The sequence below is a fragment of the Phyllobates terribilis genome, unplaced genomic scaffold, assembly GCF_046119375.1.
Source record: "Phyllobates terribilis strain yellow unplaced genomic scaffold, ASM4611937v1 Scaffold_4__5_contigs__length_816908805, whole genome shotgun sequence".
Taxonomy (NCBI): domain Eukaryota; kingdom Metazoa; phylum Chordata; class Amphibia; order Anura; family Dendrobatidae; genus Phyllobates; species Phyllobates terribilis.
The window spans coordinates 785,850,129-785,876,414 of NW_027362764.1; positions in this window are offsets into that span (position 1 = coordinate 785,850,129).

The following is a 26,286-nucleotide window of genomic DNA, read 5'->3' on the forward strand; positions in this document are numbered from 1 at the left end:
ATACATTGGAGCAGTATTATAGTAGTTATATTCTTGTACATAGGGAGCAGTATTATTGTAGTTATATTCTTGTACATAGGGGGCAGTATTATAGTTGTTATATTCTTGTACATAGGGGCAGTATTATAGTAGCTATATTCTTGTACATGGGAGCAGTATTATAGTAGTTATATTCTTGTACATAGGGGGCAGTATTATAGTAGCTATATTCTTGTACATAGGGGCAGTATTATAGTAGCTATATTCTTGTACATAGGAGCAGTATTATAGTAGTTATATTCTTGTACATAGGAGTAGAGATGAGCGTTGTTCTACTCGAACTGTTCGTCAATCTCAAATTCGAGCTGTTTTGGGCGGTGTTCGAGCCGTTCGGCGAACACGAACAATTTGAGAAAAATTCGGCTGTTCGACGTTATGTTCGATAACTGTTCGTGCACCAAAATCATAACTGGATTTTTTCTCAGTAATGATGAAAATTAATGTTAATACGCAGTTTGAGTGTACAGCGGGGCGGGGGGAGGGGCAGGGGATGGATCTCTGCAGGAACAATGAAGATCTCCATTTTTTTTTCTCTTTCCCGCATTTTCAGTGGGGAGGTGCAATCTGTCAGCCTATCAGCAGCGCACACACGGAGCGAAGTGCTTTTTTTCACACAAGCAAGGGCATGTGTCATTGGCAGTGTATGTCACATGTCCTTGCCCTATAAGACCAAGCCATTTTCCCCGTCGCCACCATTTTCTCACTGCTGCAGCTGCGTGTTAGACGGCTCCGCTGTTGCTGTGTGCGCTATACCTTGTTAATTTCAAGCCAATTTTCGCACAAATCTACAGATAGCTTGGGAGTAGGGAATAGTTGTGATTGCAGTCCTTTTAAGGACTAGGTTACAGCATTTCCTACGACTTTTATCAGGCAGGTCTGTGCTCTTAAATAGATAGGTTGTGGGAGTAAAGACTAATTGTAATTGGAGTCCTTTTCAGGACTAGGTTACATCAGTTCCTATCAGTTTTTGCCAGGCAGGTCTGTGCCAGTGCTGTGCAAGTTTTTTTCACAGCATTTGGCTGAATCTAGCAAAGCTAATCCTTTTTGGCCTATTGCAGAGTGTGTTAGTCAGTGGAGTAGCCTATCTGTGTTGCAAGATATACCACCTGTGTATAGAATACCAATTTTTTTACTGCACCTAGTGAAGTAAAATCTTTTGGGCATAGCATCATTCTATTAGTCCATCTATACTGACCTCCATCAGGTTGCAAACTGAATCTAATTTTTTTCTGCATCTAGCTCTGAAAAAATATTTGGCCTTCTAGTAGTGTGTGGGACTTTCTCTATTAGTCCATCTATACTGACCTCCATCAGGTTGCAAACTGAATATAATTTTTTTCTGCATCTAGCTCTGAAAAAATATTGGGCTTCTAGCTGTGTGTGGGACTTTCTCTATTAATCCATCTATACTGACCTCCATCAGGTTGCAAACTGAATATAATTTTTTTCTGCATCTAGCTCTGAAAAAATATTTGGCCTTCTAGTAGTGTGTCGGACTTTCTCTATTAGTCCATCTATACTGACCTCCATCAGGTTGCAAATTAAAACTAATTTTTATCTGCATCTACAGTACCTCTGAAAAAATATTTGGGCTTCTAGCTGTGTGTGGGACTTGTTGTATTAGTCCATCTATACTGACCTCCATCAGGTTGCAAACTGAATATATTTTTTTCTGCATCTACCTCTGAAAAAATATTTGGGCTTCTAGCGGTGTGTGGGACTTGTTGTATTAGTCCATCTATACTGACCTCCATCAGGTTGCAAACTGAATATATTTTTTTCTGCATCTACCTCTGAAAAAATATTGGGCTTCTAGCTGTGTGTGGGTCTTGTTCAATTAATCCATCTATACTGACCTCCATCAGGTTGCAAACTGAATATAATTTTTTTCTGCATCTAGCTCTGAAAAAATATTTGGCCTTCTAGTAGTGTGTCGGACTTTCTCTATTAGTACATCTATACTGACCTCCATCAGGTTGCAAATTAAAACTAATTTTTATCTGCATCTACAGTACCTCTGAAAAAATATTTGGGCTTCTAGCTGTGTGTGGGACTTGTTGTATTAGTCCATCTATACTGACCTCCATCAGGTTGCAAACTGAATATATTTTTTTCTGCATCTACCTCTGAAAAAATATTGGGCTTCTAGCTGTGTGTGGGACTTGTTGTATTAGTCCATCTATACTGACCTCCATCAGGTTGCAAACTGAAAATAATTTTTTTCTGCATCTAGCTCTGAAAAAATATTTGGCCTTCTAGTAGTGTGTCGGACTTTCTCTATTAGTCCATCTATACTGACCTCCATCAGGTTGCAAATTAAAACTAATTTTTATCTGCATCTACAGTACCTCTGAAAAAATATTTGGGCTTCTAGCTGTGTGTGGGACTTGTTGTATTAGTCCATCTATACTGACCTCCATCAGGTTGCAAACTGAATATATTTTTTTCTGCATCTACCTCTGAAAAAATATTGGGCTTCTAGCTGTGTGTGGGTCTTGTTCTATTAGTCCATCTATACTGACCTCCATCAGGTTGCAAATTCAAAATAATTTTTTTCTGCATCTAACCCAGCCAATAGTTTTGGCCTAATACCACAGTTTGGCCACTCAGCTCTGCTCGGTTACCATCCATTGTTTTTTTGTGCAAACAACTCCAGAGTTGTGAATTAGTTAACCACCAAAATGAGTGGAAAAAGGCCTGCTGCTGGTGGAAAGGGGAATAGGCGTGTTGGGAAGGGGAAAAAAGGTTGTGTCCGTGGGGTAGGTGTTAAAGCAACAGTAACATCTGCAGAAGAAAGACCATCTTCCAGCCAAACTAAAATGTCTACTTCTTTTAGCGGACAATGTGATAAGATCCCTTTCTTACGGCCACGCCAATCGCTACAAATTCCAGATGAGGCACAAAAACAGCAGGTGCTTCAACGGATATCAAGTGCTCCTTTAAGTGGGCTCTCCTCCACATCAACTTCAACATCACAAATACTCCAGTCCTCAAAGGTGTCACCCAAATCGCACTTGCTTCCTCACAGCTCCCAAATCTCCAGCTGCCCGTCTGAGTATGAGGTAGAACAGATGGTTGAGTCTGCAGAGCTGTTTACTCATACTATAGCCTGGGAATCAGAGGTCGACTCCAGCGCTTCTGTGAATCCAGACGAGGAAATGATCTGCACTGATGCCCAGAATCTTTATGAGTCGGATCCAGGACCAGACGCAGAAGGTTCTGACCATAATGTAGACCCTCATTCCCAAACTGTAACTCCTGTTGGTGGAGACAATGAGGAAGACGATGATAAGACTCAAATACCTGATTGGAGCGACAACTTTAGTTTTTTGTCAGGGCAGGAACAGGTTGGCTCTGAGGACGACGGGTGTGATAACGCACAGGGTGATGATGATGAGGTCGGAGATCCCACTTACTGTCAACCCACAGTCAGCCAAGAGATGAGGTCAGCAGAGGAGGTGGAGGAAGATGCTAGTGACGACGAGGTCAGGTTGCGCCTTCCTGGACAGAGACGTAGTACTGGAAGCACGTCAACAACTGCATCCTCAAACACAACTCTGCCTCTCACCACAAGTCGTGGTGGCTCTTCAGGTCGCATGGGTGCTAAGCCTTGCATAGCCTGGGCATTTTTTCAGATCGATAAAGATGACCCAACTCGTGTTATCTGTAACATTTGTCAGCAAAAGCTAAGTAGAGGCCAAAAAATACATAGTTTGAGTACTTCATGCATGAACCGGCACATGGACATGAAGCATAAGTTGCAGTGGGAAGCTCAGTGTGCTACAATGCGGCCTAGCCGGCTGGGCCAACCACCGTCTGCCATATCTTGTGCATCCGCGGCCTCTTCATCCTCTGTGACTGGGGGGACAGCAGTCACACCTGTTTTGGGGCGCAGACCTGCCACCTCTTTACCCGCAACAGCCAGCGTGATTGGCAGGTCATCATTTTCTTTGGAGGTGGTAACACCAGCTGGTGTTGAGCGCTGTCCGACATCGATAGCACCACCTTTGGATCAAGGCAACCTAACATGTCCGCCTGCATCTTCCTCACAGACCGGCAGTTTGCCGGGGACACCCTTATCAACCCCGTCTAAGCACAATAGCCAGCCCTCGGTCCCTCAGATGTGGACAAGTAAAAGACCATTTCCTCCTAGCCATGAGAAAGCTAAGAGGTTGAATTTCACCATCTGCAAGCTCTTGGCTACAGAAATGCTGCCTTTCCGCCTGGTGGACACAGAGGATTTTCGAGACCTTATGTCCGTCGCAGTGCCCCAGTACCAGATGCCCAGTCGGCACTACTTCTCAAAGAAAGGTGTGCCTGCGCTCCACCAGCATGTCGCACATAACATCACCGCTTCTTTGAGAAACTCTGTGTGTGACAGGGTGCATTTCACCACAGACACTTGGACGAGTAGGCATGGACAGGGGCGTTACATGTCGCTGACTGGGCACTGGGTAACTATGGTGACAGCAGGACAAGGGGCTGCTGTCCAAGTCTTGCCGTCCCCACGAGTTGTGCGTCAATCCTCTTTATGTCAAAGTTCCTCCACTGCTTCTGCCTCCTCAACCTCCTCTCGGTCTTCCACCTGCACCCAAAGCCTGTCTGGTCATGCCACAAGCTTTCTAACTGCGCAGAAGGGATCCTGCACACCTCCTTACTATGCTGGCAGTAGGGCTCAACGTCATCAGGCGGTTTTTACATTGAAATGTCTGGGAAATGTGAGTCACACAGCTGAGGAGTTGTGGTCAGCTCTGGAGAACCAATTTCATGAATGGTTGTCTCCACTGGACCTGAAACCAGGGAAGGCCGTGTGCGACAATGCTGCAAACCTGGGTGCGGCCCTTCGCCGGGGCAATGTCACACACGTGCCTTGTATGGCTCACGTGTTGAACCTGGTTGTCCAGCAATTTTTAGCCCACTATCCCAGACTAGATGGCCTTCTGCAGAGGGCACGGTCGCTGTGTGCTCACTTCCGCCGTTCGCATCCCGCAGCTCAGCGACTTACATCTCTACAGAAGTCGTTGGGCCTGCCACTTCACCGGCTAAAATGCGATGTGCCTACCCGGTGGAATTCAACTCTGCACATGTTGCAGCGACTGTGGCAGCACCGACAAGCCCTGGTGCAATACGTTCTGACGTATAGCCTGGGCCAACGAGATTCAGAGGTGGGGCAAATCACGCTGGAGGAGTGGTCTCAGATCAGGGACCTATGCACCCTTCTGCACAGTTTTGAAATGGCGACGAAGATGTTTAGTGCTGATGATGCCATTATCAGCATGACTATTCCGGTGATTTACATGCTGGAGCACATGTTAAACAGAATTCGGAGTCAGGTGGTGGCACAAGAGGAGGTGGAGGAAGTAGAGGAGGAGGAGTTGTATGCGGAAGGGCTAACATCTGCAAGGTCCAGACGGTCGGCAGCACCAAGGCGGCAGGCATGTGAGGGTGGGGGAGATGGTTTTACCAGGGCGCATGGTAGCAGCCAAACTAGTGAGGAAGGTGCAGGAGCCCAGGAAGAAGTGGAGGACGAACTGATGGAAGACTCATCAGATGAGGGAGACCTTGATCACATTTCTGTTGTGCGAGGTTGGGGGGAGAGGACAGAGGAAGGAAGCATGATTGTTACCTCGCCACCAACACAACAGGGACTTGGTGCTCCTGGATGCACAACACACATGAGTGCCTTCTTGCTGCACTACCTGCAACATGACCCTCGAATTGTGAGAATTAGAAATAATCCTGACTACTGGGTTGCCACACTGTTAGATCCTCGGTACAAAAGTAAATTTGCAGAAATTATTCCTGCCATAGAAAGGGATGCACGCATGCAGGAGTATCAGCAGAGACTGTTGCAGAATCTTACATGTGCTTTTCCACAAAATACCAGTGGTGCACGTAGTGAATCTCACAGTTCCAACTTGCCAACCGTGGGACCGTCAAGTGTTCAGCACTCAAACCGTAACAGAACCACAGTATCTGCTGGTAACATCAATTTTGCGGAATCATTTCACCACTTTTTTAGCCCATCCTTTGCAAGGCCACAGGAGACAAGAAGTCTGACACATAGTCAACGCCTAGAGACGATGGTACAGGAGTATCTCCAAGTAAACATTGAAGCCACGACTGTGTCACTGGACCCTTGCTCTTTTTGGGCTTCCAATCTGGATAAATGGCCAGAGCTAGCCACTTACGCCTTGGAGATCTTGTCATGCCCTGCAGCCAGCGTTCTGTCTGAACGTGTGTTCAGCGCTGCTGGTGGTGTGCTGACAGATAAGCGCACGCGGCTCTCCACTGATAATGTAGACAGACTCACGTTCATAAAGATGAACAAATCATGGATCCGAAACGACTTTTCTACCCCTGTGTCATCCTGGGGAGAGTAAAAGCTTGATGATTGGTTAAAATCACCCTACCAACCGTTTTAAGCTTTCAAATTACTAATCATGTTTATCTGTATCTTGACTGGAAAATAATTTGGGCTTTGTAGCAGTGTGCAGCACTGATCCTATTAGGCCATCTATACTAAAGCTTCACCAGATTTAAAATTAAAAATAATTTTTAGCTGCATCTAGCCCGGAAAATAATTTTGGGGCTCCGAGATGCGCAAGGCACATAAGTGCCTTCTTGCTGCACTACCTGCAGCATGACCCTCATATTGTCAGAATTCGAAGTAATCATGACTACTGGGTTGCCACACTCTTAGATCCCCCAAACTTTTCGATCAACCTTTTCATTTTAATAAAGACCAAAAAAATGGTCATTTTTGAAATTATAAGCATTAGCAGGTTGTTAGAAACTGAAATCAAACAGTTTTCAACTCAAAACTTTATTCTAGGTGATGTTACATTTTCACATAGGACCCTTTGTTCGAAAGGAGCTTCTGAACTCTCTCGTCCATTGAATTTGTCAGGTTTTGGATGGTTTCTGCTTCAATTGTTTTGCATGAGGACAGAATACCCTCCCAGAGCTGTTGCTTAGATGTGAACTGCCTCCCGCCATCATAGACACTCCTTTTAATGATGCTCCAAAGGTTCTGAATGGGGTAGAGGTCAGGGGAGCATGGGGGTCACACCATAAGTTTGTCCCCTTTTATGCCCATATCAGCCAGAGATGCAGATGTTTTATGTGCAGCATGAGATGGTGCATTATCATGCAGAAAAATGATCTTGCTGTGAAATACACGGTTCTTCTTCTTGAACCATGGCAGGAAGTGCTGTTTGAGAAAATCCACATACATTATGGAGTTCATCTTTAGCGCCTTCAGGGATCCTAAAGGGGCCGACAATCTCTCTCCCCATGATTCCAGCCCAAAACATTACTCCACCTCCTCCTTGTTGGCGCTGTAGCCGTGTTTGCGTGGGGTGTCCATCAACCAGCCATCCTCCACTCCATTCATCTGGACCATCGAGCGCTGCACGGCACTCATCCGTGAACAAAACAGTTTTGAAATCAGTCTTCATGTAATGTTTGGCCCACTGGAGCCGTTTCTGCTTGTGTGAAGTGGATAGAGGAGGTCGACAGGATGGCGTATGCACAGCTGCAAACCTCTGAAGGACCCTGCATCTTGTTGTTCGGGGGACGTTGGAGGCACAAGCAGCTTCAAAAACTTGTCTGCTGCTATGACAAGGCTTTTTTGCCGCTGCTCTTTCAACCTGACGTAATTGCCTGTAGGAAAGAGTCCTCAATTTGCCCTTATCAGCACGCACACGTGTGTACTGTGAATCAGCTACATACTTCTTGATTGCCAAGACACTTCATCCTGATCATCGCACAATGTTGATTGTAGTCATGCCTTGACCTAAACACTCCACAATTTGTTGCTTCTCAGCAGCCGACACATCCTTTTTCTTTCCCATTTTGGCAGAAAATGTAGGCTGCTTAATAATGTGAGAGAGCCTTCTTAAGTAGTCTTGCCTTTCATTGGACACACCTGCCAAACTAATTAGCACAGGTGTCTGCAATTGCTTACAGTGATATAAAGAGCCCTGACACACATCACCATCAATGAGTTTAACTGACAAACAAACAAATTCTTCCCTTATCACTCCTAAACACTTTTTGCATAATAATTTGGAACGCAGTGTACATGTGCTTTTCCACAAAACACCAGTGGTTCACGTAGTGAATCTTACAGTTCTAACTTGCCAACCGTGGTCTGTATGGAGTTGTTCAATAAAGGGCCCAAAATTAAGATAACATAGATGGGAGAGGTCTCTATGAATAGGAATTCCTAAGTATTTGATACCCTGTGAGGGCCAGGCAAAGGGAAAGTTGGACTGGATGGAATCCTATATGGATTTGGGGAGGGAGACATCGAGGGCCTCAGACTTCGCTGCATTGATTTTAAAATTTTACCATGTAACAAAGTGATCTATTTCAGCCATAACAGCATGGATGGATATATGTGATTAAGTGATATATACTAGGACATCATCAGCAAATAGAGAGCACTTGTACTCGGTGCCTCCCACCTCAATCCACCTAATATTGGGGTTATGGCGAATTGACGAGAGCAGGTGCTCCGTCACTAGGATGTATAAGAGAGGGGACAGAGGACATCACTGCCTTGTCCCATTGGTGATTGTGAAAGGTGATGAAAATGTTCTGACGCACCCCCTGGGCCTTGGGACACCCGGAGCCGGACCCTTTTTGGTGGATGCTGGTGGTTGTAGTCTTCGTGGCGGCGACCCGGTTCCGTGGCTCAGGGCGGTCAAACCAGTGGCGGAACTATTTATGTGGTTTTGATGTTTAAATGTCCGACTACGCCACCCGTGGATTGCGGTCAGAGTGAACCGCCGCTACAGGGCAGACCGCTGAGGCTGGTGTTGTGGGTGCAGCAGAGCGTAGCATAACTCCCCACGGGAGGAGTATAGCCTCAGGGCAGTGTATGCGGAGGATGGGGGTGATGGTGCAGGGCAGCAGCAGTAACGACACGGAGTCAGTGATGCAGTTCAGGGCCTTTACTCACAGTTCTTATTATCCAGACCACGTCTGCAGGTAACGGCTGCCCACGTCGTACTGTGCTCACCAGGTGAGGGGCTCAGACAACTCCCAGATAACTTTGGAGCACTTCACAGGACCCCCTTTGTGTGTCCTTTGTCTGGCCTTTCTTACCAACACTTCTGTCCGGCTGCCTCGGGCCTCCTCTTGGTAAACTTGGCGCCAGTTTCCCTGACCCTATGTGGTGCCTTCCTAGCGGGTGTAGCGAGGGGCTGCGCCACATAAAATGTCAGAGCCTCCGGTTTCTAGCTGAGGGTCGTTTCCTGCCTCCACTAGTTCGGGGACCGGTCTCCCCCTTTGGCCTGACCCCTCCACGCAGGTGGATTCGGGCGTGCGGTGGCGACTCGCCCGTCCGCACCCCTGGGATCCCTTCATTCCTCGTTCCTGGAGCCTTCTCCGCTTCTCTTCCTTCCTTCTCCCTCTTCCAGGCCTGGGCCTCTGTTACTAGGCCCTTCTCCGGAGCAGAGCTCATGCAGAGCCCCTGCTCCCTGCCACTTCTGCTCAGACTTCTCTGCACTGAACTAATGTGGCACCCCAGGGGTCTGGTTTCCCACAGTAATGTAATGTTATGTCTGAGAGCAGGTGGGAGGTCCTTTGGTCAGGGATCCTGTGCATGCCACACTTCCTGCCCAGTCTTGGGAGGGGAAGACCTTCCCCTATATAAACCCGGGGCTGAAGCAGGGTTAGTCAGTCAAGGAGAGTAGAGACAAGAAACAGTCACAGGAAGAAACAGCAGAAGCTCAGTGGGAGCAATACTACTACAAGTCAGGGGCTGGCAGCTGCAGAGCTCGCCCTGACTGAGAAGATTTCTTACCGGACCCGGCGTCCGAGGCTGTGGGGACTAACTCTTACCCAGCAGCAGAAGCCGACCGGCAGGGGATTTCAGGTCCTCAGGCCCAGAAACCCGAAGGCAAGGTCACACGCGTGGGACCAGCACCGCCATCGTTGAGCGGAAGCCATTAGAAGGCCCCGAGTCACCGGCCATACGGGTGAGCACCACACGGTACACTCAGGGACGTGGGCTACTTATATCCGCTTCTAGCAAGGTAGCCAGAAGAGTACAGTCAGTTTTGGAGGCCTACAACTCCGCCTGGCCAGGGGAGATTCCATCTGCTCAAGGACTGACCAGGCCCCGTTCGCTAGCAAGTACTCCGGGAGGGTCTATCGTTGTTACCAGTAAAGACCCTGAATTACACCGCACCGTCTCTGAGTGGTTCCTGCTACCCTCATCTTCCACGTCGGCTGCCCTGAGGCCATACCCCTCCCGTTGGGGGTTATACAATCACGCTGCACAATTCTACATCGGCCTCAGCGGTCTGCCCTGCAGCGGCAGCTCCATAGCTGCAAATCAACGGGTGGCGTAGTCGACACTCAAATAACATCTATCAAGACTGCCACACACTGAGTTGACTCCCTGGGCACGGACCGGGTCCCCGCCACTCGGAGACTACAACCCTCATCTGATCCGTTTCCGGGTAAGCCCCCGTGCGCGAGACGCTGCGCGACACAGCAGGCCCAGGGGCGCGTCAACTTTGGCGTAGTCGGCAGGATTTCGTGCCCGCAACCACCGGGTACTGCGTGCCTGAAAAAGAGACTTTTAAAACTTACCATCCGTGAAGTTTTCCCGCCATCGGTGAAGATTCCCGCCATCCGGCGCCATCTTCAGCCTTCTTCCCGCCATCCGTGGAGTTTTCCCGCCGTTGGACGCCATCTTGAGGACGCCGCGCGGGAAGAAGAGGGGCGTGGACTCCGAAAGCGCGCGAGAACTGAAGCCCCGCCTCACGTCCGGACGTTGCGTAAGGTCCTGGAAGGAGCCCAGCAGACGCCGACGTCACCGGAGCGCGACGGAAGGTCCTCAACCCTGACGATCTACTGCGGAGCCGCGGCCTACGGAACAGGATCATCGCAAGGTAGGCCACGGTCCACTAGGGGGGAGGAAGATGTCGGATGCGGAGGAGAGCTTCATTGCCTCAACCCCCGCCAGCGCCACCGCTGCTGCAGTTATGCCCTTCACCATGCCCTATATCCCGGGAGCAGCTTGGCTACCCCAGTACTCAGGGGAGTCACATACCCTGCATGACTTTAGAGAAAAGCTGGATAGCCTCTTCCAGGTGTACCCCCTCACAGAAGAGCAAAAAGTGAGCATCCTGGTGGCCCAACTAACCGGGGCAGCCAAAAGGGAAGTAAAATCCTGGCCACCTGGGAGGAAGACTGTCGCAGGGATACTAACCCGGCTGAAGGATACCTTTGATACCCGCACCTCAGCCGAGATTAAGCTTAGATTCTACGGGTGCAAGCAGCGAGCGCATGAGAGTATAAGGGACTATGCACTAAATCTACAAGAGGCCCTGAGGGCCATTAAGCAGACCGACCCTGATGGAGTGGGAAACGAGGACAGGCTGTTGACCGAACAATTTATAGAGGGACTATATTGTAATGCCCACCGAACCCAGTTGCGGGCGATGGCCTTACAGGATCCCCATCTGGGCTTTGCACAGTTCAAGGACAGAGCCATCCGGGTGCTCCGAGAACCGGCACCGGGTGGCGTTGTGACCCACAGGCGCCCAGCTAGCACTTACCACCAGGAGGCGGCGCCCTTGTCGGCAGGGCCTGTGGGAGCTGATGCGCAGGCTTTGGACAATGACCCAGCTCCAGACCTACACCATCAGGTCCAAGAGCTAGCTAAGAGCGTTGCTGCGCTAACCCGAACTGTGCAGTCTTTACAGGTTTCCACCCCAGGGAAGATCCAGCTGGCATCCGGACCGGAGGACATCCCGTGGCGTCGACCAAGGAGGACCCCACCGGCCAGAGGAAGACCCAGTGACCGATACAGCGAAGACGGACGACCCATCTGCCGCCGCTGCAATCAACCCGGACATATGGCAAGGTACTGTTCTTTAAACGGGCACAACCTGGGGTAGAGGGCCAACCCCCAGGAAAAAGATCACCAGGCCCATCGAACTGGCGCGACAGATATGTGGGAGGACGTCCAGTCTTGCCTGTGGTACTGGATGGCATTCCCATGAGTGCCCTACTGGACACCGGGTCACAGGTCACCACCATCCCGTACGTGCTCTTTAAACAGTACTGGAATGACTCGGATATTACCCGCTACCCTGACGACGACTTGAGTATCATCGCCAGCAATGGCCAGCCCGTGCCACAGATCGGATTTAAAGAGGTGACCATCAAAATCGGTAGAGTCGAACTGGCAGCACAGGGACTGATCATTGTAGATATTGACAAACATGAGAGTCACCCAAAAATAACTCTAGGAACTAATGTAATTGAAAATTGTCTTGCAGAGGTGATTTTCCTTTTACAGCAGGTGGCCAAGAACGCCAGCTCCGGCGAGCAGCGGGTGCTCCACAAAGAGATCCGGGCACTGATGCGACGGCAACAGGTGGAACTCTCCGGCGGTGAGATTGGTAGCATAAGAATGTGTGACCCTTTTCCTATTGCCATGCCCCCAAAAAGTGAAATGATGATTTGGTGCCGGGCAGCTATTGGTCTGAGAGGTAGAGATTACCAGGCAATGGTAGAACCAGTTTACTCAGACAGTAGGCCCACCATCTTGACAGCACGGGGGGTGGTTAATGTACGCCATGGGAGGGTGCCCGTTCGCATAATCAATATCGGGAAGAGGGAAGTGTACCTGCCCCGGTATGCCACGCTAGCCAAATTATATACCATTAACCAAAATGCTATACAATCTGTGGAACCCTTGCCTCCATCTCACCCGGAGGAAGGTAACGGCTCTAAGAAAACAAAGGAGGACTGGTGTCAGCAACTACATTTGGGTACTGACTCCACTCCCTCACATCAGAAACAGGGAGTCTATCGGGTGGTTCAAGAGTACGAGAGATTGTTTAGTAAACACCCGTTAGACTTCGGGCGAGTCAAGGGGGTAGAACACCACATCCCCACGGGAGACCATCCTCCCATAAAAGAGAGGTATCGACCCGTACCCCCTGCACACTACCAACACGCCAAGGGGATGCTTAGAGACATGAAGGAGGCTGGGGTGATCAGGGATAGCTGTAGCCCCTGGGCAGCTCCACTAGTCTTAGTCAGAAAAAAAGACAACACCATGAGGATGTGTGTAGATTACCGGAAAATCAACCGTATCACACACAAGGATGCGTACCCCTTACCAAGGATAGAGGAGTCATTGGCTGCTTTAAGATCTGCTAACTTCTTCTCTACCTTGGATCTCACTAGCGGGTACTGGCAGGTTCCTGTAGCAGAGGCGGACCGGGAGAAGACCACATTCACCACCCCGATGGGACTTAGCGAGTTCACCTGCATGCCGTTCGGACTCTGCAACGCACCAGGAACCTTCCAACGACTAATGGAGTGTTGTCTGGGCCACAGAAACTTCGAGACGGTCCTGTTGTACCTGGACGATGTCATCGTATATTCCAAGACGTATGAGGACCACCTGAAACACCTGGCGGAAGTGTTCGAAGCTCTGGCGAGTTACGGCCTAAAGGTGAAACCCTCCAAGTGTCACCTCCTGAAACCAAAGGTGCAGTACCTGGGACACGTGGTGAGCGCTGACGGAGTGGCTCCCGACCCTGATAAGATCACCGCAATTAAGGAATGGCCAAGCCCCTCCAGCGTAAAAGAAGTGCGGCAGTTCCTCGGGTTGGTAGGCTACTACCGAAGGTTTATTCCCGGTTTCACCAAAAAGGCAGCACCTATGCAGGACCTCCTGATAGGCCAGTCCCGGAAGGCCAAGAACCAGAAGCCGCCCTTCAAATGGGAGGAGCTGGAAGAAGAGTCCTTCCGCCAGCTGAAGATGGCCCTCACGGGGGACGAAATCCTGGCGTACCCGGATTATAGCCAGCCCTTTATCCTCTACACCGACGCCAGTAACATCGGGCTAGGAGCCGTACTGTCCCAGATCCAGCAGGGGAAGGAACGAGTAATCGCCTACGCCAGCCGAAAGCTGCGACCCACCGAAAGGAATCCCGAGAATTACAGCTCATTTAAGCTAGAGTTCCTGGCCGTAGTATGGGCAGTCACCGAGCGCTTTAAGCATTACCTCGCTTCTTCCCGGTTCACCGTGTACACGGATAACAACCCGTTGACACACCTGGACACGGCAAGACTCGGTGCCCTGGAGCAGAGGTGGATGGCCCGTCTGTCCAACTACGAGTTCACAATCAAGTACCGGGCCGGACGCTCCAATACCAACGCGGACGCCCTGTCCAGGATGCCCAACCTGCCGGACGAAGGAGAAGATCCGGAGGGACTGGAAGAAGTTGAACTCCCTGCGTTCCACCGTCATGGGACTATCCAGTACTCCCACCGGGTAAGGAGTAAGCAGGCTGCTACGTTGAACCCCTTACCTCACTACAACTGGGCGGAAGCGCAAGACAGCGACCCTGCCGTCCGACTGGTGAAGGAGATGCTGACTCGCCCGGAGGCTTGCTTTGAACCAGACGCTCCGGAGGAAGCCAAACAACTATGGGCAGAGAGGAGTCGACTGTTCCTTTACAAGGGGAAGTTGTGCCGCAGAATGGTTAACTCCCGGACGCATGAACTACTCTGGCAAGTAGTGGTGCCACGAAGAGACGCAGCCATGGTGATGGAGGCATACCACGACGGAGCTGGACACTTCGGGTGGAAGACGCTGGAGTTCCTGCTGCGCGAGCGATTCCACTGGGTAGGCATGAGGGGAACCATTGAGAAGTGGTGCAGAGACTGTGGCCCATGCAACCTAAGAAGGAAGGATCGTGCCAGCCAGAAGACTCCCCTGCAGTCCATCGTCACCCGGCAGCCGTTGGAACTGGTAGCCTTGGATCATGTAAAACTGACCCCAAGCAGAAGTGGCTACGTCTACGCACTAACCATCGTGGATCACTACTCCCGGTTCTTGGTTGTCGTCCCCGTCAAGGACTTAACAGCTCGAACAGCAGCGAGAGCATTCCAGCAGCATTTCTGCCGTCCACACGGGTACCCGGACCAAGTGTTGACAGACCAGGGACCTGCCTTTGAAGCGGAGGTCTTCCAAGAATTCTGCACTCTATATGGCTGCCGGAAGATAAGGACGACACCCTACCATCCGCAAACTAATGGACTTTGTGAGAAAATGAACCAGGTGGTAATGGATCTTCTGAAAACGTTGCCCCTGGAAGAACGCAGTCTGTGGCCTGAGAAGCTGCCCGATCTGGTGGACCTATACAACCACATCCCGGTAGGTTCCACCAACTGTACCCCGGCTTACCTAATGAGGGCAAGACCTGGTAAGTTACCTGTTGACCTGGAAATGGGAGTCCTGACACCCGAGGACACTTCACCAGAAGCAGACTGGGACACAGAAAGGCAGCAGCAGTACCGGAGAGTACAGGAGAGCGTGGAGCGAAGTCTCTGTCAGGCTAGGGAAAGACAAGAGAAAACTTACAACCAGTATGCTCCCGCTGTTCCCCTGGTACCCGGAGAGCAGGTCTTGAAGAGGAAGAGACGGCTCCACAAGTTGGACGACCAGTGGGAGAAGGACCCGTACACCGTACTGCCCTCAAGCCACGAGAACCTGAAGGTTTGTACCATCAGTAAAGACGGAGGGGAAACCACAGCCATTGTATCCCGGGACCACCTGAAGAAGTGTCCCGAACAACTGAGGAACCCTGAAGAGGAACAAGAAGACCATCGACCCGTAGAGGAAAGGGAAGATATGGTTAGTACTGTGCTCGGGGACTTCCCTCGGTCTTGGACTCAAGTCAGTGGTGCAGTTGTGGTACCCGTACTCACCATCCTCCAACCAGCATCCCAAGCACCTACGGAGCAACAGGTAGAGCTGGAAGAACAGCCGGTCCAGGAGGCAGAAGACCCCCACACCCGCAGACCAGGAGGATCAACCCTCTGCTTGCAGTGAGCCTGCCATATCCCTAGTGAGCCAAAGAGCCGGTAGACAGCTGCCCAGTTTACCCTTGACAGCTCCTACACCCTGTAGTTCAGGGCTAGACAGTCAGCTCCGTAGGTCCACTAGGGCCACTAGAGGCCAGTTACCCGCACGTTGGAGGATTTGAAGTGTATAAATTGTTTTATTTATGTTTACCTGTGTATTGTTGCTTGTGTATAATTTTGTGTTTCTAGTTATTTGTAGGAGTCCTTGGTGGATTTACCGGGAATCCTTTGTACATAGTTGGAGCGTAACCCAGGACGGACTAAAGACTGTTAAGGACTCGGGGCAGGACAAACCCCTACCTGGTTACGTCTCCCTGTTTTGGTGAAATGGACACCTTGCTTTTCTTCAAAGACTACACCCGGTTACGGACATGCCGTGACCACCTTTATGTGTTTCTTCTTATTGTACTATTATTGTTGTTATATCTTGTATGTTTTTCTAAAATATGTTTAGTCCCGGAGTACTAAATTTCACTAGGGGGGAATGTGGCACCCCAGGGGTCTGGTTTCCCACAGTAATGTAATGTTATGTCTGAGAGCAGGTGGGAGGTCCTTTGGTCAGGGATCCTGTGCATGCCACACCTCCTGCCCAGTCTTGGGAGGGGAAGACCTTCCCCTATATAAACCCGGGGCTGAAGCAGGGTTAGTCAGTCAAGGAGAGTAGAGACAAGAAACAGTCACAGGAAGAAACAGCAGAAGCTCAGTGGGAGCAATACTACTACAAGTCAGGGGCTGGCAGCTGCAGAGCTCGCCCTGACTGAGAAGATTTCTTACCGGACCCGGCGTCCGAGGCTGTGGGGACTAACTCTTACCCAGCAGCAGAAGCCGACCGGCAGGGGATTTCAGGTCCTCAGGCCCAGAAACCCGAAGGCAAGGTCACACGCGTGGGACCAGCACCGCCATCGTTGAGCGGAAGCCATTAGAAGGCCCCGAGTCACCGGCCATACGGGTGAGCACCACACGGTACACTCAGGGACGTGGGCTACTTATATCCGCTTCTAGCAAGGTAGCCAGAAGAGTACAGTCAGTTTGGGAGGCCTACAACTCCGCCTGGCCAGGGGAGATTCCATCTGCTCAAGGACTGACCAGGCCCCGTTCGCTAGCAAGTACTCCGGGAGGGTCTATCGTTGTTACCAGTAAAGACCCTGAATTACACCGCACCGTCTCTGAGTGGTTCCTGCTACCCTCATCTTCCACGTCGGCTGCCCTGAGGCCATACCCCTCCCGTTGGGGGTTATACTATCACGCTGCACAATTCTACACCGGCCTCAGCGGTCTGCCCTGCAGCGGCAGCTCCATAGCTGCAAATCAACGGGTGGCGTAGTCGACACTCAAATAACATCTATCAAGACTGCCACACACTGAGTTGACTCCCTGGGCACGGACCGGGTCCCCGCCACTCGGAGACTACAACCCTCATCTGATCCGGTTCCGGGTAAGCCCCCGTGCGCGAGACGCTGCGCGACACAGCAGGCCCAGGGGCGCGTCACTAAGATGGTGCCCACCTTTTATACTCCCTTCTCAATGCACCCAGGAACTGCTTCCTCCCTGCTCCTGCACTACAGGGTTCCCCTTCCTCAGTGTTCCCTCCCCCCACTCCAGCCAGGGACAGGGACTGTCGTGCCCATCTCAGGGGCATATTGGTCGCCCTGCCCCACGGCAATGTGGTGTAATGCATGCAGGTGTCGGGTCCTGATCCACACTCCATCCTTACCTGAGAGTGAGATATCACACCTCTGGGTGAGGTGCAATACGTCTGTAGCAACCGAGCCCTCAGGGTGCTACAGTTCCATTTATCTTCAGCCTAGGTGACGTATTGCGATACAGGGCCGTGATTTTGGCTATAAAAGGGTCCCCTAGACCCCTACCCCAAGCTTTTTAAGAGAATCATATATGGCATGCCAGGAGACTCTATGGAATGCTTTCTCAGCATCCAACGAGAGTATCTAATTACAAATTTTTAACTGCATCTAGCCCAGGAAATACTTTGTGCCTAGTAGCAGTGTCTGCTAGTCAGCGGATTATCCCGGCTGTTAAGCAAGCTGCACCACCTGTAGTTTAGACACTTAATTTTTTCAAAGGAAATGCTTCGGGACCATGGGATACTTAGTGAAGAGCATCAGGATTCACCCCAAGGCATAGGGGCTGGGACTGGCAGTAGGATGCCTTGCGGTGGACAGCCGAGCTCGATCCTTATAAAAGCTTTTTAACTGCAGCAGCTTTAGTGGACGCTACTGGAGCTGGAATTACCGCGGCTGCTGGCATGAGACTTGCCCTCCAATAGATCCTTGTAAATGGATTTAAAGTGTATTCATTCAAATTAGAGAGACAATTTAAATTAAAAAGCTTAGAGCTGCCTCCACCACAGGGGGGCTCGCTCGACCCACCAGCGGACAGGAACCAGTATTGGGAGAGGGGGGCTGGCCGTCAGGGTTCACCGCGGCTCTGGCACAAACCCGGCGACACGGAGGTGGCACGGGCAGGAGCGGACTGGCCGTGTCGGCTTCTCACTTTTTGGATTTTAGAAGGGCATGACATGCCTATATCTGTGTCTCCCCCTCCTTTTACTCCTCCACCTCTTTTATTTTCGCATGACTATATGTACTTGTCACTTTTCCATGTGTTAGTTATGTCTTCTGAGCAGTTTGTCAGCTTTTGGACACCTTTGAAGGTGTTTTCTATGTGTTTCTATGTGTTTTTGTTTGCCTGCCATTGGTTTTAACGGTGTTCGAAGGTGTTCGACGAACAGTTCGACGAACAGTTCGGCCAACACACGGGTGTTCGACGAACCGAACCGAACTCGAACACTACGGGGGTGGCTCAACACTACATAGGAGCAGTATTATAGTAGTTATATTCTTGTACATAGGGGGCAGTATTATAGTAGTTATATTCTTGTACATAGGGGCAGTATTATAGTAGATATATTCTTGTACATAGTGGGCAGTATTATAGTAGTAATATTCTTGTACATAGGGGGGCAGTATTATAGTAGTTATATTCTTGTACATAGGGAGCAGTATTATAGTAGTTATATTCTTGTACATAGGAGCAGTATTATAGTAGTTATATTCTTGTACATAGGGACAGTATTATAGTAGTTATATTCTGGTACATAGGAGCAGTATTATAGTTGTTATATGTTTATACATTGGAGCAGTTTTATTGCCCCTTTTCTGTACTGCAGGAAAAGTGTGATTATTTGTCTCACCAACAGCTGAATGGACTGGAAGTGTGACAATCCCTTTTTTGAGCCAGAAAGTCATTTACAACTTTTGTTATTCAGTCTTTCATTCCTCTTGGCAGCTCACTGTATATTACACAGTTGGGGGCGACTCTGAGCTCATGACATACTCTCAGGTAAAATTAAAAATGAAAACCTGCCGAGGTATAATGAATTTCCATTAGTAAGTCGCTTGTTGCAGCTACTTTGTATATTCTGGCCCAGTCACATATGATAATTAGCAGGTGCTTTATGTGTTGGACGATATAAAGTCTGCATCGTGCGCTCATCAGTTTTGCTTATTTAATTAACACAGGGATGCATTGTACGGCTGCTCGCCGGCATCCAGGATCCACGCGCATTACCCATGCATATTTAGACCAGTGATGACAAGGCCATATGTTTCATGTGAACACAAAAGCCAAAGCTGAAAGGTGTCAGAAAATCCAAAAAGAATAATTAGACTCCATTTTACTCCTTGTCGCGTTTGTTGCATGAAAAATTATTTAGCAAAATATTTTGGTACGAAAATCCAGCACAGCAGAAGAGCAACGGTAATTTATAGCTCGTAAACGAAATTTATCTTTATTTTTATGAGGTTTGTAAAAATCCATCTGTAATATAATCAGTAAAAAAAAACGAAAAAAAAAAAAGTCTGAGCCGCGTTCCCAGATCTGACGGCGGGAGAATGGCATTTCCTGTTTTTGAGCCAAATCAGATAGTCTTACATTTGTCCATTTTCTGACAATGCCACAATGGAGAGGAAAGTACAGTTATATTTCCTGTTCTGTCCTGAAATTAACGAGATGAATAAAAGTCGCGTGTTCTCATTAAATTCTCGTAGCCACTTGTGATCCTGGCCAAGCGCTGACAGATATGATAATATATAAAGAGCGAAACATAAATAACCAGATGCCAAAGTTGGAGAACATCAGTGATGAGCCGGGGAGGCCTCACACGAGGCATCATCGACGCGTTTCGGAGTTTGCAATGATTTTTTAAAACTTCTTGAAAACTCTCATGACAGATTGCACCCTACGTAAAAACATAAAGGAGAATTAAATTGGTTGTTCAGGACTTTCACACTGATCACCTATTATTAGGATAGGTCATCAATGTTTGATCAGTGGGGGCCCAACACCTGACACCCCTCCTGCCGATCAGCTATTCCTGGTGTCAGCGGCAGCTTGAACTTCTAAGTTACGGAGCTGCACAGCTCCGTCGATTGTATAATGGCCGCGGCTGGGTACTTCACATCCACCCGCTATGCAGATCAATAGGGCGTGGATGTGCAATAACCGGCCATGGCTACTATTCTCATGATGGAGCTGTGCAGCTCCGTAACTGAGTAGTTCCGGACGTCACTGGGAACAGTTGATCGGAGGGGGTGCTGGGTGTTGCACCCACTACTGATCAAGTCATTGATGACCTATCCTAAGGATAGGTCATTAATGTAAAAGTCCCAAACAACCCCTTTAATTTAATGAAAATTCATAGCACAGAGATAAATTAATTGCACAGTACTAGAAAAACTCAACTGCTTCCTTCCCAAAACAGCTCCATACTTATTCAATGGTTGTGTGTGGTATTGCAGCTCAGCTCCATTTAATTTATTGGTGTTAAGATGCAATACCAGATATGGACAGATGTGGCAGTATTTCTAAAAAAAAAAAAAAAAAACAGTCAAGATTTTCAATATTTATAGAACCACGGATGGGAGGATGGGTGAGGGTGCTAGGCGCTAGCATCAAGTAAGGAGAAATAACCTCTAGAATTGAGTCACTTGATGAAACCAATAGGATCCAATGATATCCATCATACGAAGAGAGCAATCACCGGAGAAGGACATCATGGTCAGAAGAATAGAAGGAACAAGGCGAAGAGGAAGAACAGCAACCCGATGGCTTGATACAATAAAGATAATGATGGAGTAGACCTTGGTGGACCTATCTAGGCTTACAAATGATCAATCTTCCTACCGAGCATTCATCCATCAAGTCACCTAATTTGGACACATCATACGAAGAGAGCAATCACTGGAGAAGGACATCATGGTCGGAAAAATAGAAGGAGCAAGGCGAAGAGTAAGACCAGCAACATGATGGCTTGATACTATCAAGATAACAGTTGAGGAGACCCTTGTGGACATATCTAGGCTTGTACGAGAGCGTTAATCCATCAAGTGGCCATGACTCAAGACCAAGCTGAAGGCTCGTCACAGTCATTCCGGAATCAGGCAGTGTAGGGAGAGGTGCTGCTGAGCTAGGGAGAGATTTGGTTGTGTATTAGGTAGTGTAGGGAGAAAACAAGTACATTACACATATCCATCTCAACAAACAGTCCTTCTGAGGACTAATCCATCTGCAGAGATATCAGGCAGGCAGGGTGTATAGGCAGGCAGTGTCTATAGCAGACTGCAGTGCATATAGCACAAGAGGCTCCATTCCAGTTCTGCCTTCTGCTTCTGTTAGATATTTCTAGACAAAGGCCCAGGTCTCAGGGGCCAGGGATACTCTTTTTGGATCGCATGTAGCGATGCCCAAATATTTGAGCAGCCACGGTCACACGAAGGCGATGGTGGGAAAGTGTCACAAGAGGTGGACGATGATGAGACACAATTGCCAGAAAGTCAGGAGGAGGACCAGGGTGCGGAAGTGGAATACGAGGTGGTGGATGATATAGTAACTGACCCAACCTGGCAGGAGGACATGCAGAGCGAGGACAGCAGCACACAGGGGGAGGGAGGCAGAGTACCCCAACAGGCAGGAAGAAGCAGTGTGGTAGCCGCAGACAGAAGGCAGGCAACCGTTCCCCGTAACACCAACATGAAGGAAGTTGCCATTACAACTGTTAGGTCTTCCCGAGTCTGGTTGTTTTTTAAAGGCTCTGCCGATAACCCCAAAAAGTCCATTTGCAACACCTGCCAGGCCAGCATCAGCAGGGGTGGCAAAACTAGCAGCCTGACCAGCATCATCAGACACATAGCAGCAAAGCACCCAATATTGTGGGCCAAACCTCAGGGTCCAGTAACAGTGTCTGTGGGTGGCACCATTGCTTCTTCTACTGTTGTGCAAGCAAGTCAATCCCCTGTCCATGGTGCATGTGAAGATGCCTCCTGCCCTGCACCTGTTGTTGCACACTCTCAAGTAGCAGCTTCAGGAAGCACGTCCACATGCTTGTCCCAGCGCAGCGTTCCGTTGTCCATGCCCCAGTGTTTGGAATGCAAGCCAAATACGCAGCCAATGCCCCACAGGCCACACTACTAAATTCTCACATTTTGCGACTACTTGTGCTCAAAATGTTGCCTTTTAGGCTCGTAGAGACAGAAGCATTCCGCAACCTGATGGCGGGGGCTGTCCCTCGGTACTTGGTGCCCAACCGCCACTATTTCTCCCAGTGTGCCATCCCCGCATTATACAAGCACGTGTCCCAAAACATTAGCCGTGCCCTCAACAACGCAGTTGCCGGGAAAGTCCACCTAACCACAGACACGAGGACAAGTGCTTGTGGGCAGGGACGGTACATCTCGCTGACGGCACACTGGGTTAACATTGTGGAAGCCAGGAACCAATAGGACCTTGGGACGGAACACGTCCTCCCGACGCCAAGGATTGCGAGCCCTAGGTTAATCAGGGTTGCCCCCCACGGTCTACAGCTCCTGCACCTCATCCTCCTCAGCCCCCTCCTCCTCTTCAGCCTCCATCTCCGAAATGACCACATCAGTCACAAGCTGGAAGCACTGCAGCACTGCCTCGGCCAAGCGGCAACAGGCTGTGCTGAAGCTAATATGCTTAAGTGACAAACCGCACAATTCTGAAGAGCTGTGGACAGCTCTGAAAGAGCAGTCAGATCTGTGGCTCACACTGCTGAACCTACAGCCAGGCATGGTCATGTGTGACAATGGCCGGAACCAAGTGGCAGCTCTGAGGCGAGGTGAGCTCACACACATACCATGCCTGGCCCATTTGCTTAACCTCATAGTTCAGCGGTTTCTCAAATCCTACCCGGAGCTGCCAGATCTTCTTGTTAAAGTACGCCGCCTGTGTGCCCATTTTAGAAAGTCACATACAGCTTCTGCAGCCCTTGCAGTGTTTCAGCAGCGTTTTCAGCTTCTGGCTCACAGACTGGTGTGTGATGTCCCCACGCAATGGAACTCTACACTGCAGATGTTGGGAAGGATTTGTGAGCAGAAGAGGGCAGTTGTTGAGTATCAGCATCAACAAGGCCATCGGTATTCAGTTCAGACTCCACACATAAGACCTAAGGAGTGGACATGGATGTCAGACATATGTACCATCCTCCAAAACTTTGAGGACTCCACCAAGATGGTGAGGGGCGATGACGCCATAATTAGCGTCACCATCCCACTTCTCTGTCTTCTGAAACGCTCACTGCTCACAATCAAAGAGGATGCATTGCAGGCGGAGCACGATGAGATGGAGCAAGGAACCATACAGGGTGATTACACACAGCCCAGCCTCATCTCATCCCAACGTGGATTGGGTGAAAATGAGGAAGAGGAGGAGGAGGAGGAAGGACAGGAGCTAGTTTCATGCACTAGAGACGGTACTACCTGCACAGCTGTCATACTGTCTGTTCAACGTGGATGACCAGAGGACAGAGAGGAGGAGGAGGAGAGCATGGTCAGTCATCCCCTTGGTGAGGACACAGAAGTCTTGCTAGGTAGTAGTCTGGCACGCATGGCTGAGTTTATGTTATGCTGCCTTTCCCATGACCCTCGCGTTCTCAAAATTTTGGGTGACAGTCATTACTGGTCGGTGACACTTCTAGACCCATGTTACAAGGAGAACTTTATATCTCTTATTCCTGAGGTGGACAGATCTACAAAAATGGGGCTGTACCAGAAGACCCTTGTTGCGGAACTATTAAAAAAATTCCCATCTGAAAACGCTGGCGGCAGAGGGCACATTTCGTTGGACAACCAAGGAGTACAGGCGAGAGAGACACAACTTCAATCCAGCAGAGGCATGGGAACACTGTCAAAGTTCAGGAAGAATTTTCTCAGCCCCTCCCATCGCACAAGCCCTGAGGCGCGGGGTACCCTCACAAGGAGAGCAAAGTTTGGGAAGATGCTGAGGGAGTACCTAGCCGACCGTACCAACGTCATCCATGATTCCTCTGTGCCTTATAATTATTGGGCATCCAAGCTGGATACGTGGAATGAACTGGCTCTCTACGTCTTGGAGGTCCTGGCCTGCCCTGCCGCCAGCGTTTTATCAGAGCGGGTTTTTAGTGCCGCTGGTGGAATTATAACTGATAAGCGCATCCGCCTGTCAACTGAAAATGCTGACAGGCTGACTCTTATAAAAATGAACAAGGGCTGGATTGGGCCAGACTTCTTAACACCACCGAATGATAGCAGTTTAACATAAACTCAAATCCAGTGTCTTTTCTTGGGAGGTGTATTCCCATGCATCTTTTTACACCCACACATGGGTATACGCTTCCTGATTTTGGCTATTTGCTCTTTTCCTCCTCCTTCTCCTCATACTTCACCACCATATCACCAGGGTGACCGTGGTTCGTGATCCAACACCCACATAATTTTTTTAAAGGGTGTTTATGATGCCTGTAAAATAAAAAATGTATACAGTATGTTCATGTATACCCCACAGGGGTAAATGTTTGTCAGTCCTTACCCTTAGTGCATGGGCATTACAAGTATAGGAGACCCGCTCCTTTCTAATGGGAACATTTTTTATGAGGCCCTCCTCCACGTCTCTTCCAATGGGCATTGGAGTGCCTCCCAATTTTTGGCAGCCCTTGCATTCACTGCATAGGCAAACACAATGGGAGACCCACTTCCTAATAATGGGAACATTGTTTTCAGGAGGCCCTCTGACCTCCACGTCTCTTCCAAGGGTCATTGAAGTGCCTCCAAATTTTTGGCAACCCTTGCATTCACTGCATAGGTAAACACAATGGGAGACCTACTTCCTAAGAATGAGAACATTGTTTTCAGGAGGTCCTCCTCTAAGTCTCTTCAAAGGTGCATTGGGGTGCATTCAAATTTTCAAAGTGGTATTGGGGTGCGTCCTGCCACTCACTGCATACGCAATAACAGTATAGGAGACAAACTCTTTAGTAATGAGAACAATAAAACATAGCCAGCTGATGGCTCTCTAAGAATAGTAATGGCCCACTGCTGGCCCTTTAAGAATAGTAAAGGCTGCCTGATGGCCCTATAAAAATAGGCTTTGTGACTTTCAGAGTCCCTCCTTCATAAATGAAACAGGATGTGTCTGATGATGTGTCACACACCACATGGCCAGATAAGGTTATAAATGTTAAAATAACAGTTCCCAGTGAATGCATTTGTCACAGTTGAAAGCAATGCAAAAGTGAAAAAACACATCAAAAACGCTACGTGTGAACATAGCGCAAGGTGTGGAAGAGCATTTTTGTTTTGGGTTATTTATTTTGCCTTATATACAAGTCATTACCCTGGAAAGGATGTTCCTTAACATATTTCCCAGGAAAATCCATTTTGGTTTTGTTTTTGTATGTTTTATTGTGAGTCCGTAAAAGTGGCATAATACTCTGACAACGTTGCTGACAGCAGTGATGTGGGAGTCAGAAATGCTTCCAGGGGTCTTCCCCATGCTGTCCCCATGTCATTTGAGCACTGTTCCCATCGATTTGGCCAATTTTTAGGCTCTCTGCAGACAGTCGGGGGGGAGCCGCCTGAAAAATGCTCGAGTTTCCCATAGACTTATGTAGCACCCTGAGGATTCGGCTGCTACAGGGGTATTGCACCTCAACCCAGAGGTGTGATATTCCACTCCCGGGTAAGGATGGAGTGTGGAACTGAGCTCGGTAGGCTGCATGCACTACATACATCCCATTTCCGAGGAACAGGCCGACGGTACTCCCACTTAGAAATGTGCAGGTACGACCGAGTCTGTTCCTGGCTGGAGTGGGAGGGGGGTGGTACATCCCAAGTAGTGTAGGGGCAGATAGGGGGAGCAGCCTGGGTAAAGATAGGAGCTCATTGGGTGCTGGTCACCTGAGCTCACACATAGAGGGTGTATATAAGGTGGGCACCATCAAAGAACAGGGTCAGTTGCAGAGAGAAAGTCAGCGAGCAGAGG